Here is a 13,750-nt window from a genome sequence, read left to right on the forward strand (position 1 = left end):
AACAATGTTATGACAGTCTGCTTGACAGTATTTACACAATTCTCAACATAGTCTACCATCTCTGGTCAGTTTGAGTCCATTCCTCTCCCTTCAGTATTGCAAATGTATTGCCCCCTTTACCTTTCACCTCTCTAATATGTAGTCATTATCTTTGATGGTTGCCTCTTTTGTTCAAATTCTATGCAAATACCTCGCTGGGGTATTTGGTCAGTTGGTACTCCTTCTCCACCGTGGTCAGTATCAGCTCCTATGTGCTTAGTGTTTGCCCTTGCCTGGTTGTTATTCACAAAGCAGAATGACCTCTTCTACCTTTGGGAGTCAGTCAGTGTGTCACTGTGTGCCAAAGCCTGGAATGTGAGCCAAGCCACGTACAGTAGGGGCCAGGCAGTCTTTGGCTTGACTCCAGCTAAATGTGTGTGTGTGTGTGTGTGTGTGTGTGTGTGTGTGTGTGTGTGTGTGTGTGTGTGTGTGTGTGTGTGTGTGTGTGTGTGTGTGTGTGTGTGTGTGTGTGTGTGTGTGTGTGTGTGTGTGTGTGTGTGTGTGTGTGTGTGTGTGTGTAAGATAGTCTTTAAGAGTGTGCGTGTGTGTCTGCCCCTGGATGCTGTTTTTAGGGAGAAGCAGGTGAGTCAGTCCCCTCCCACTCAGTTTAAAGGTATCATGTTCTACTTGGCACCCACACTCCCTTCACTTCCCGAGCCCAGTCCCCTGTGCATGTTTACAGTATCGTTTACAGTGTGTTTATACTTAAGAGTTTTTAATGGAGAATGGGTTAACTCTAATGCTTTTACACCAAGGACATCTTTATGTAGCTGAGAGGCTCGTTGACTTGTGCAGCGCATTGTAAATAAATAATATGCATATTTATTTGCCGTGATGACACATGATGTTCACGTCCAAAGTTGACTTTTTCACTTAGACTTGTTTGAGTAGTCCAGAATAATCAAAGCCAATTTGTTATTTTGAGACTCTGCTCCACCCGACCGTTTTGAAGCACTTCCTCCGAACCACCCTCGAAGGCTAGACTAGCTACCATAGAAAGGCAACAATAAGGTTGAAAACCAAAAGAAGGTTTCCCATTGGGAATGACGAGTGAGGATGTTCTACTCTGACAGTGCCAGGGTTTGAGGTTTGGAGGGTTAGTGAGGGTGTGTCCCCCAATAGTATTGCCTTTCTACTGAAGTGTACACTCGTTCACTACTTCCCAAAAATCAATTAGTGGAAAAAATTTGTGGAGGCATGCAGGGTGGGAAATAACGTTTTTGGTCCACCAGCCACAGAAAACGCGCACTCACTCACACACACAAACAAAGTTTTGTACAGCTAACCTTGTGGGGACACAATTCAGTACCATTCAAAATCCTATTTTCCCTTAAGCCTAACCCTAACCTGTACTCTAACCCTAGCCCTAGCTCCTAACCCTAACCTTAACATTAAACCCCCTAGAAATAGCATTTGACCTCATTGGACTAACAAAATGTCCCCAGTTTTTGTTTGTTTACTATTCTTGTGGGGACTTCTGGTCCCCACAAGAACAGATAAACACACACATAAACACACAATTTCAAAACAAAACAAAACCAATGTGGCTGGTAATAATAGACATTCTACCAGCCAATGCCAAAATCTGCCAGCATTTGGCTGGTGGCTGGTTTTTATTTCCCATCCTGAAGGCATTGGCTAGACGCAGTTTCTACAGTATTTATTGTACCAGTTATTTCTTTTCAAATCAGCGAAGGGAAGTTAACAAGTGCACACTTTGGGAGGAAGGAGAGGACATTGTCGAAGTCTCCTGTAACCCCATTCACGCCAAAGTGTAGCATGTCTGTTTGTACTAACCACATATGCAAAAAATGTTCTCAGCTGAAAGTGAATGCTGAATTTTTGGCTTCTTTTATTTCCATTTCTCAATGGTTGTGCACAACTATGGATATTTAACCTGCTTGCACTATATTGTAGATGTATGTATATATTTATTTATATACCTGATTATGCCTTTGGTTTGATATTGACTGTTATTGAGCTATTAGTGCTATTATTTGTATTATTCCATTATTATCATCACTAGTATTACTATTGTCATTATTATGGTTACTATTTCTACTTTCACTGTTATTTCTACTAGCGTTGTTGTTCTCTTTATGACATTACAATAGAACAGCAGAAAACAATATTCTATAATGGCCTTCGCTGTTATTCAACTGGTTGATTGTGAGCGTCCTCGACGACAAGAAAACTGCTCTAAAAAAGCATGTTTACAGTTAGTTAGTTACACAATTCATATGCTTCGAAGGTAGATACCTTGTGTGATTACAACGATCACGACCAACCAGATCATGAGATCATTTATACACAAACAAATGTCTTTCAAGCCACCAGGTGAGTAATCTCCCATCTTTTCTTCATAGTCTTTTTAGTAATTTCACATTAATCTCTCAGGTCTTTCTTTCCCCTACTAATTCATTAAGAACAGAATTATTCCCAACCAATTAATGTTCTTCTTCACCTTCTATTTTCTATATTATTATATTGTTATATACTATTTAGCAGACGCTTTAATCCAAAGCGATTCACAGTCATGCGTGCATACATTTCTGTATATGGTTGGGAATCGAACCCACATTCCTGGCATTGCAAGCGTCATGCTCTACCAACTGAGGCATACAGGATCACTTTACAATTATCTATTTGCTACCGTTTCCTGTTTGTTATACACTACTTCCTGTCCAATATAATCTATATCCTGTTTGATATATTATCTGTTTGGAGGAGGGATCTTGGGTGACTCCCAAATGACACCCTACTCCCAGGGCTCTAGTCAAAAGTAGTGCACTATATAGGGAATATGGTGCCATTTCGGAGGTATCCACAGACTGCAGCACCGGTGGTTCCAGACCATTGGCCCACTTAGTTAATCAGTGTTGTTCTTATTGTCGTTGGTTACGGATCTATACTATATTCCTGAATCAGACATCTGTGCCGACTTGCCTGACTGTGCATGCCTTAATTGCTTTACATGCTTTATAAACATACAGTATGAGTATGTATGTACACTACTATGTTAATCCAAGATATTGATAAAGAACTCTGTATTGATCTTGATCCTATTCTGATTTTGTATGATTAATGATGAAGTTTGAAAGGAACCTTGTGAATCAATCAATCAAATGTATTTATAAAGCCCTTTTTACATCAGCCGATGTCACAAAGTGCTATACAGAAACCCAGTCTAAAACCCCAAACAGCAAGCAATGCAGGTGTAGAAGCACGGTGGCTAGGAAAAAAACTCCCTAGAAAGGCAGGAACCTAGGAAGAAACCTAGAGAGAAACCAGGCTCTGAGGGGTGGCCAGTCCTCTTCTGGCTGTGCCGGGTGGAGATTATAACAGTACATGGCCAAGATGTTCAAACGTTCATAGATGACCAGCAGGGTCAAATAATAATAAATGACAGTGGTTGTAGAGGGTGCAACAGGTCAGCACCTCAGGAGTAAATGTCAGTTGGCTTTTCATAGCCGATCATTCAGAGTTAGAGACAGCAGGTGCCGCAGAGAGAGAGAGTCGAAAACAGCAGGTCCGGGACAAGGTAGCATGTCTGGTGGACAGGTCAGGGTTCCATAGCGGCAGCAGGACAGTTGAAACTGGAGCAGCAGCACGACCAGGTGGACTGGGGACAGCAAGGAGTCATCAGGCCATGTAGTCCTGAGGCATGGTCCTACAGCCTCCAAGAGAAGAGAAAGAGAGAGAATTAGAGGGAGCATACTTAAATTCACACAGGCCACTGGATAAGACAGGAGAAATACTCCAGATATAACAGACTGACCCTAGCCCCCAACACAGACTATTGCAGCATAATTACTGGAGGCTGAGACAGGAGGGGTCGGGAGACACTTTGGCCCCGTCCGACTATACCCCCAGACAGGGCCAACCAGGCAGGATATAACCCCACCCACTTTGCCAAAGCACAGCCCCCACACCACTAGAGGGATATCTTCAACCACCAACTTACTACCCTGAGACAAGGCCGAATATAGCCCACGAAGATCTCCCCCACGGCACGAACCCGAGGGGGGCGCCAACCCAGACAGGAAGATCACATCAGAGACTCAATCCACTCAAGTGACGCACCCCTCCTAGGGACTGCATAGAAGAGCACCAGTAAGCCAGTGACTCAGCCCCCGTAATAGGGTTAGAGGCAGAGAATCCCAGTGGAGAGAGAGGAACCGGCCAGGCAGAGACAGCAAGGGTGGTTTGTTGCTCCAGTGCCTTTCTGTTCACCTTCACACCTTGGGGCGGCGGGTCTTGAGGTGGCAGGTAGCCTAGTGGTTAGAGCGTTGGATTAGTAACCGCAAGGTTGCAAGATCGAATCGCCGAGCTGACGAGGTAAAAATCTGCCGTTCTGCCCCTGAACAAGGCAGTTAACCCACTGTTCTTAGGCTGTCATTGAAAATAAGAATTTGTTCTTAACTGACTTGCCTAATTAAATAAAGGTAAAATAAAAAACACCCCTGGGCCAGACTACACTCAAACATAGGATCTACTGAAGAGATGAGTATTCAATAAAGACTTAAAGGTTGAGACCAAGTCTGCATCTCTCACATGGATAGGCAGACCATTGCATAAAAATTTTGCTCTACAAGAGAAAGCTCTGCCTCCAGCTGTTTGCTTAGAAATTCTAGGGACAATAAGGAGGCCTGCATCTTGTGACCGTAGCGTACGTGTAGGTATGTACGGCAGGACCAACTCGGAAAGATAGATACTGGAGTAATATGATCACACTGGAGTAATATGGTCACATTTTTGGGTTCTAGCCAAGATTCTAGCAGCCGTGTTTAGCACTAACTGAAGTGTATTTAGTGCTTTATCCGGGTAGCTGGAGAGTAGAGCATTGCAGTAGTCTAATCTAGAAATGACAAAAGCATAAATTAATTTTTCTGCATAATTTTTGGACAGAAAGTTTCAGATTTTTGTTACGTAGATGGAAAAAAACTGTCCTTGAAACAGTCTTGATATGTTCGGCAAAATAGAGATCAGGGTCCAGAGTAACGCCGAGGTCCTTTACAGTTTTATTTGAGACGACTGTACAACCATCAAGATTAATTGTCAGATCCAACAGAAGATCTTTGTTTCTTGGGACCTAGAACTAGCATCTCTGTTTTGTCTGAGCTTAAAAGTAAAACATTTTCCGCCATCCACTTCCTTATGTCTGAAACACAGGCTTCCTGGGAAGGCAAATTTGTGGCTTCACCATGTTTCTTCGAAATGTACAGCTACGTATCATCCGCTTAGCAGTGAAAGTTAACATTATGTTTCCGAATGACATCACCAAGAGGTAAAATATATAGTGAAAACAATAGAGGTCCTGAAACAGAACCTTGAGGAACACCAAAATGTACAGTTTATTTGTCAAAGGACAAACCATCCACAGAGACAAACTGATATCTTTCCGAAGATAAGATCTAAACCAGGCCAAAACTTGTAGACCAATATGGGTTTCCAATCTCTCTAAAAGAATGTGGTGATCGATGGTATCAAAAGCAGCACTAAGGTCTAGGATCACGAGGACAGATGCAGAGCCTTGGTCTGACGCCATTAAAAGGTAATTTACCACCTTCAAGAGTGCAGTCTCAGTGCTATGATGGGGTCTAAAACCAGACTGAAGTGTTTCGTATACATTGTTAGTCTTCAGGAAGGCAGTGAGTTGATTTAGGCCGATAGTTTTTCAAATATTTTCTGGGTCAAGGTTTGGCTTTTTCAAAAGAGGCTTTATTACTGCCACTTTTAGTGAGTTTGGTACACATCCGGTGGATAGCGAGCCATTTATTATGTTCAACATAGGAGGGCCAAGCACAGGAAGCAGCCCTTTCAGTAGTTTAGTTGGAATAGGGTCCAGTATGCAGCTTGAAGGTTTAGAGGCCATGACTATTTCCATCAATCTGTCAAGAGATATAGTATTAAAAAACTTGAGTGTCTCCCTTGATCCTAGGTCCTGGCAGTGTTGTGCAGACTCAGGACAACTGAGCTTTGGAGAAATACGCAGATTTAAAGAGGAGTCCGTAATTTGCTTTCTAATGATCTTGATCATTCGAAAGTATAAAAAATTAATTATCCACAATTAAGTTGAAAAAATAGGATGATCGAGCACCAGTGAGGGCTCTTCCGATACTGCACGGTACTGTCTTTCTAAGCTAATCGGAAGACTTCCAGTTTGGTGTGGCGCCATTTCCATTCCAATTTTCTGGAAGCTTGCTTCAGGGCTCGGGTATTTTCTGTATACCAGGGAGCTAATTTCTTATGACAAATGTTTTTTGTTTTTAGGGGTGCGACTGCATCTAGGGTATTACGCAAGGTTAAATTAAGTTCCTCAGTTAGGTGGTTAACCAATTGTTGTACTCTGACGTCCTTGGGTAGGTGGAGGGAGTCCAGAAGGGCATCTAGGAATCTTGGGTTGTCCGAGAATTTTTAGCACAGCTTTTGATAATCCTTGGTTGGGGTCTGAGCAGATTATTTGTTGCGATTGCAAACGTAATAAAATAGTGGTCCGATAGTTCAGGATTATGAGGAAAAACATAAAGATCCACAATATTTATTCCACGGGACAAAACTAGGTCCCGAGTATGACTGCGGCAGTGAGAAGGTCCGGAGACATATTGGACAAAACCCGCTGAGTCGATGATGGCTCTGAAAGCCTTTTGGAGTGGGTCTGTGGACTTTTCCATGTGAATATTTAAGTCACCAACAATTACAATATTATCTGCCATGACCACAAGATCCGATAGGAATTCTGTATGCGGCCCAGGAGGCCTGTAAACAGTAGCTATAGCAAGTGATTGAGTAGGCTGCATAGATTTCATGACTAGAAGCTCAATAGACTAAAACGCAGTCACTTTTTTTTGTAAATTAAAATTTGGTAGCAACATGGAGGTGAGGAGAGGCCTCATTTAACACAGTAAATTCATCAGATTTAAGCCATATTTCAGTCAGGCCAATCACATCAAGATTATGATCAGTGATTAGTTCATTGACTATAACTGCCTTGGAAGTGAGGGATCTAACATTAAGTAGTCCTGTTTTGAGATGTGAGATATCACAATCTCTTTCAATAATGACAGGAATGGAGGAGGTCTTTATTCCAGTGAGATTGCTAAGGCGTACACCGTCTTGTTTAGTTTTGCCCAACCTAGATCGAGGCACAGACACGGTCTCAATGGGGATAGCTGAGCTGACTACACTGACTGTGCTAGTGGCAGACTCCACTAACCTTAGCAGGCTGGCTAAAAGCCTGCTGCCTGTCCTGCACCCTCTCATTGTGGAGCTAGAGGAGTTAGAGCCCTGTCTATGTTCATAGGTAAGATGAGAGCACCCCTCCAGCTAGGATGGAGTCCGTCACTCCTCAGCAGGCCAGGCTTGGTTCTGTTTGTGGGTGAGTCCCAGAAAGAGGGTCAATTATCGACAAATTCTATCTTTTGGAAGGGGCAGAAAACAGTTTTCAACCAGCGATTGAGTTGTGAGATTCCCCTAACTGGGAGGGGGCCAGAGACAATTACTCGATGCCGACACATCTTTCTAGCTGATTTACACGCTGAGGCTATGTTGCGCTTGGTGACCTCCGACTGTTTTATCCTAACATCATTGGTGCCGACGTGGATAATAATATTCCTATATATGCCAGTTTTAGCCTTAGCCAGCACCATCTTCAGATTAGCCTTAACGTCGGTAGCCCTGCCCCCTGGTAAACAGTGTATGATCGCTGAATGATTCTTTTTAAGCCTAATACTGCGGGTAATGGAGTCGCCAATGACAAGGGTTTGCAATTTGTCAGAGCTAATGGCGGGAGGCTTCGGCGTCTCAGACCCCGTAATGGGTGGAGGAGAGACCAGAGAAGGCACGGCCTCTGACTCCGAATGAAAGTTTTCAACCAAACCGGTTGAAAGTTTCTGTCGGCTGAGAGAGCGACACCGGTTGAGCCTTCCTACAGCATTTCCTTCCAGAATTCATGAGAAAACTGTCCGGCTGCGGGGACTGTGTGAGGGGATTTATACTACTATCTGTACTTATTTGTGGCACAGACGCTGTTTCATGTTTTACTACACTTAAATTACCTTTGCCTAACGATAGCCGTGCTGCAAACCCAGCTTCAGACGCAATCCTCACCATAAGGCGATCGTTCCCCTGTATATTATAAGTACAGCGACTGCAATTAGAAGGCATAATGTTAATGTTACTACTTAGCTTCGGCTGGTGGAGGTCCTGTAGAACCATGTCCAGATATAGCATCCGGGGTGAAAAAGTTGAGTGAAGGAAAAAATAAAACTATAACACGGTAATTAAAAAGTAAAAACCGTAAAGTTGGCAGGTAGCAAAGTAACGCTAGCAACAAAATGCAAAGCAGCACGTAAACAACAATAAACCCTAGTTGAGTACGAGCTCTGTTTCACATGGTACATTGCTACACCGAACAAAAATGTAAACGCAACAATTTCTAAGATTTTACAGTTCATATAAGGAAATCAGTCAATTTAAATAAATTCATTAGGCCCTAATCTATGGACTTCACATGAAGTCACATAAATCCAAACCTTAGGTCATGGATCAGAAAACCTGTCATGCAGCGCAACACATCTCCTTCACATAGAGTTGACCTTGCGACACGGGCCGTGTATTATCCTGCTGAAACATGAGGATGATGGCAGCGGATGAATGGCACGACAATGGGCCTCAGGATCTCGTCCCAGTAACACAATTGTGTTCGCTGTCTGTAGCTTATGGCTGCCCATACCATAACCCCACCGCCACCATGGGGCATTCTGTTTTCAACGTTGACAGCAGCAAACTGCTCGCCCACACGACGCCATACACGCTGTCTGCCATCTGCCCGGGTTAGTTGAAACTGGGATTCATCTGTGAAGAGCACCCTTCTCCAGCGTGCCAGTGGCCATCGAAGGTGAGCATTTGCCCACTGAAGTTGGTTACGATGCCGAACTGCAGTCAGGTAAAAACCCTGGTGAGGACAACAAGCATGCAGATAAGCTTCCCTGAGACGGTTTCTGACAGTTTGTGCAGAAATTCTTTGGTTGTGCAAACCCACAGTTTCATCAGCTGTCCGGGTGGCTGGTCTCAGACAATCCCCAGGTGAAGAAACCGGATGTGGAGGTCTAGGCTGGCGTGGTTACACGTGGTCTACGGTTGTGAGGCCAGTTGGACGTACTGCCAAATTCTCTAAAACAACATTGGAGGCGGATTATGGTAGAGAAAGGAACATTCAATTCTTTGGCAACAGCTCTGGTGGACATTCCTGCAGTCAGCATGCCAATTGCACGCTCCCTCAAAACTTGAGACATCTGTAGCATTGTCTTGTGTAACAAACCAGTACATTTTAGAGTGGCCATTTATTGTTCCCAGCACAAGGTTCACCTGTGTAATGATCATGCTGTTTAATCAGCTTCTTCATATGCCACACCTGTCAGGTGCATGGATTATCTTGGCAAAGGCAAAATGCTCACTAACTGGTAAACAAATGTGTGCACAGAATTTGAGAGAAATAAGTTATTTGAGTGTATAGAATATTTCTGGGACCTTTTATTTCATCTCATGAAACATGGGACCAACACTTTACATGTTGCGTTTATATTTATGTTCAGTAATACATCTCGCTACATGTTTTTCCTGAACTGCGTCAGACTCGCTCTCCTTCCATTGTTTTCCCTACCTCAAGAATGTGCTTGAGATAGGGTATCTCTCTTGTCTTGTGTGTGTGAATTTCTGTTATGTGTTTCTAGGATGTTGCGGTTGTCAAGGCAACGGTTGGCAGGGAGGGAGAGCAACCGGAGAAGCGGGGATAGAGCAGGTGGGAGTGAGGTCTGACTTCTCAGTATTACTAAAATTTACATTTTAAATCCATATGAATTATTAAAAGCTTCTGCCACTGTGGCTGAAAAATAGGAGAGAAAAAATGACGTGGTGAAAGAGAGGGGGCTGCAGAGAAAGAGGGATAGGGTGGATAGACAAAGAGCGGTGTAAGGAGGAGAGAGAAAAAGGAAGGGAGAGAGGGGTAGAGGGGGGAGCACGACGGGTTGGGGAGGATGGCTACTGGAGGTAGCAGTAGAAAGGAAGAAAAGGTGATGGAGGTAAACAAAAATAAACGGGGTAGCTACAAATCCCTGACAAGTGGAAAAAAACATGGCATACCAGACAGATAATGAGATGGATAGACTTGTTCTGTTTGTAAGGAGTGGTGGGGGTGGGGAGGCAGAGAGCAGAGTGGGAGTACAGATGGCGAGAGAGAGAAAGAGGGAGATTTTTTTTTTTAAACACATAGAACGACACAAAAGCAGAAAAGGAAGGAACTAGAGAGACAGACAGAGGTAAAGATAAAGGTAGACATATCGAGCAAGGGAGAGAAAGAAGAAAAAATCTTCCAGACTATCACAATGCAATTGAATGCAGAGAGGAAAGGGGGAGAGGGAGGGGTCTGAATCAAAGGTAAAAAGGAGAGCTGTAATAGAGGGAGGGAATGAACGAAACAAAACGATAAATAGTGTATTGTATGTGCTGTGTTTTTGATGTTCTGAACCAAGAGCCACGAAACAAATACACACACACACGTCTTAGTAGAGTTCAAAGGAGGGTGTGTGTGTATGTAGGGTAAAGGATCCGAGCGGCAGTAAGAAGGGATTGGTGTGTCTACAGACTTAACTCTGTGAGAAGATGCATTCTGACTTGCCGGTTTCAGCAGACTGGGAGAAAGAATGCAGTGTGCTGCAGAGGACAGGGGAAAGGAAGGGAGAGGAGATCTCTTGGGAGATAGCATTTGGGACTTAAAGTGAGGGAGGGAATGACACCGACTGCTACACTCCATATTCTGTAAGAGTATTTTTTTCCCCATTGAATACAACGCTTTATCGAAAGCCTCCCCCCTTGAATGTAACACAGACCATCCCTGTACAGCAGACCCGGGCTTCCATCCCACGTCAACAACACTGTGCTCCAGAAGCTAGCGTGCTAACCTCGCAATGTACATTGTTAAATGGTTCAAATTAAAATGATTCCAGCTAAATAACTATTTCGAAATTGTTCTGAAATGGCTGATTCAAAGCATCTTTCAGTTCAGGCTGATGATGCAGTATGTAGCCTTTTAACCTCCTAGCAGAATCAGTATTCACTTAATTGCAGATTGTGGCCTTCCACATAGTCAGATTGTTCTGGTATTGTTTTTTACTACCCAACATTTTTTTCAGACTTTTTCTACTGATCACGATCCTTACATTAACATGCTTGTGCAATATTGCTTACAAATACAATGAAAAGACAATAAACATTTAGCATCTTTCTTATTTCACAGTTTCCTACTTGGTGGGGGGGGTGGTGGTGGGAGGGTGACACAGTGGCTATACATGATACCACACTGGCCCGAGAAACGAAACAGTCAAGACAGTAGAAAACCTTCAACTCAGGCCAAAATCATATTATTCAATAGTTCTCAACTCTACAGCTAAACATTTAATAACTCACCTGCAAACATTCTAACTCAACCTTTAACCATAAGATTTATTCTGTACGAGATGCAGTAATATATTTTCTACCCCTTTTCCAACAATAAGAGAAAGAAACACAGAGGAAGTGAGAGAGACTATGGGAATATCTCAATTGCATACTCCTCACGTCTTCTCTCCTTGTCTCCTTCTCCAAACCAATTGGATGAGAAAGCAAAAGGTCCCGCCCTTCTGACCTTCTCCTCCAATGCGGTTTGAGAAGGAGACGAGGAGAAAGGACATGAGGAGTATGTCATTGAGATCTTCCAAGAGAGAAGGAGCGAAAGAGAGGGAGAGAGTGACAGAGAGAGAAGTCGAGAGAGAGAGAGAGAGAGAGAGGGAGAGAGATAAGGAAAGGAGACATTTAGAGAGGGTTACAGTTAACCTTCAGGGATTTCATTTTCTTCTCTGACTGAATTATCTCATCGTTAAATCTGACTGAATTATCTCATCAATAAATCAGATTCAGGGACTGCAGCCTCTCCCACACAATCTGAATCTCCTCTTCTGCATGGAGGACGGCAGTGGGCAGTCCAGTCCAGAGGGTCACGCACCTCTTCGTCTCCGGATAAAGCCCTGATGTTGATACCACAGGAAGATAAGAGGCAGACCTGGGATGTGTCCCAAATGGCACCCTATTCCCTATATAGTGCCATTGAGCCCTGGTCAAAAGCAGTGAATATGGAATAGGGTGCCATTTGGGATGTACTGTAAACCCAGACGACCAATCACAGCCCCAAGGATTTGTTTGGCGGAGGACCTAGGCTGGCAGTGGCTCACTCTGTCCAGTTACCAGATTCGGAATTCTCTTGGGTTATTCTTCAGAAAAATGTAGCTACTGTTATTAACCTTTCTTAGACACTCAGGTGACACGAGACACTTTCTTTTGCACTTACCTGCATTTTCCCAGGAGAGCCACCGCCTGCAATGACCCGGGGGAGAGTTGCAGAGGAGTAGAGAGTTGATGTTAATATAGCCCCCTCCTACATGGCAAAGATAGAGTTATACTTGAAGAAAGGAAAAACTTGGCACTCACTGAAATATTCTTCACATTTAAATGTCTTATATTTTAGCAGCAGTGATCAAAACAAACGGATGCTTTTCTTTCTTCCAGTATATGCCCTTTGAACCCAGCACCCAAATCATTTTTTAGACGACAAAACGTTTGAGCTGAGCACGCCAATTTCTCTTTAAAGACAAAGAGAACCCATCTTTAATCGCCCTGACCTGTGATTCAATTGAGTTTCATTAAATATGCATACTACACTTGTGTAATGATTAACCTTGCTTGAGACCTGAAGACTTGCCTTACTTACAAGCCCTTACCCAACAATGCAGTTTTAAGAAAATAGAGTTAGTAAAATATTCACAAAATAAACTAAAGTAAAAAATGTAAACAAAAGTAACACAATAACAATAACGAGGCTATATACAGGGGGTACTGGTACGGAGTCAATGTGCAGGGGTAGAGGTTAGTCAAGGTAATTTGTACATGTAGGTAGAGTAGGGGTAAATGTAGGTAGGGGTAAAGTGACTATGCATAGATAATAAACAACGAGTAGCAGCAGTGTAAAAACAAGGGGGGGGGGGGGGGGTTAATGCAAATAGTCCAGGTGGCAGTTTGATTAATTGTTCAGCAGTCTTTTGGCTTAGGGGTAGAAGCTGTTTGGACCTAGACTTGGCGCTCCGGTACCATTTGCCGTGCGGTAGCAGAGAGAACAGTCTATGACTTGGTTGACTGGAGTCTTTGACAATTTTTTGCGCCATCCTCTGACACGCCTAGTATATAGGTCCTGGATGGCAGGAAGCTTGGCCCCAGTGATGTGCTGGGCAGTAAGCACTACCCTCTGTAGTGCCTTACGGCCGGATGCCGAGCAGTTGCCATACCAGGCGGTGATGCAACCGGTCAGGATGCTCTCGATGGTGCAGTTGTAGAACTTTTTGAGGATCTGGGGACCCATGCCAAATCTTTTCAGTCTCCTGAGGGGAAAAAGGCGTTGTCGTGCCCTCTTCACAACTGTCTTGGTGTGTTTTGACCATAATAGTTTGTTGGTGATGTGGACACCAAGGAACTACAGCCCAGTCGATGTGAATGGGGGAGATTGAGATTGCATCATCTTCGGATCTGTTGAGGTGGTATGCAAATTGGAGTGGGTCTAGGGTTTCCGGGATGATGGTGTTGATGTGAGCCATGATCAGCCTTTCAAAGAACTGCATGGCTACTG

This window comes from Salvelinus fontinalis, chromosome 5, assembly GCF_029448725.1.
Source record: "Salvelinus fontinalis isolate EN_2023a chromosome 5, ASM2944872v1, whole genome shotgun sequence".
NCBI lineage: Eukaryota > Metazoa > Chordata > Actinopteri > Salmoniformes > Salmonidae > Salvelinus > Salvelinus fontinalis.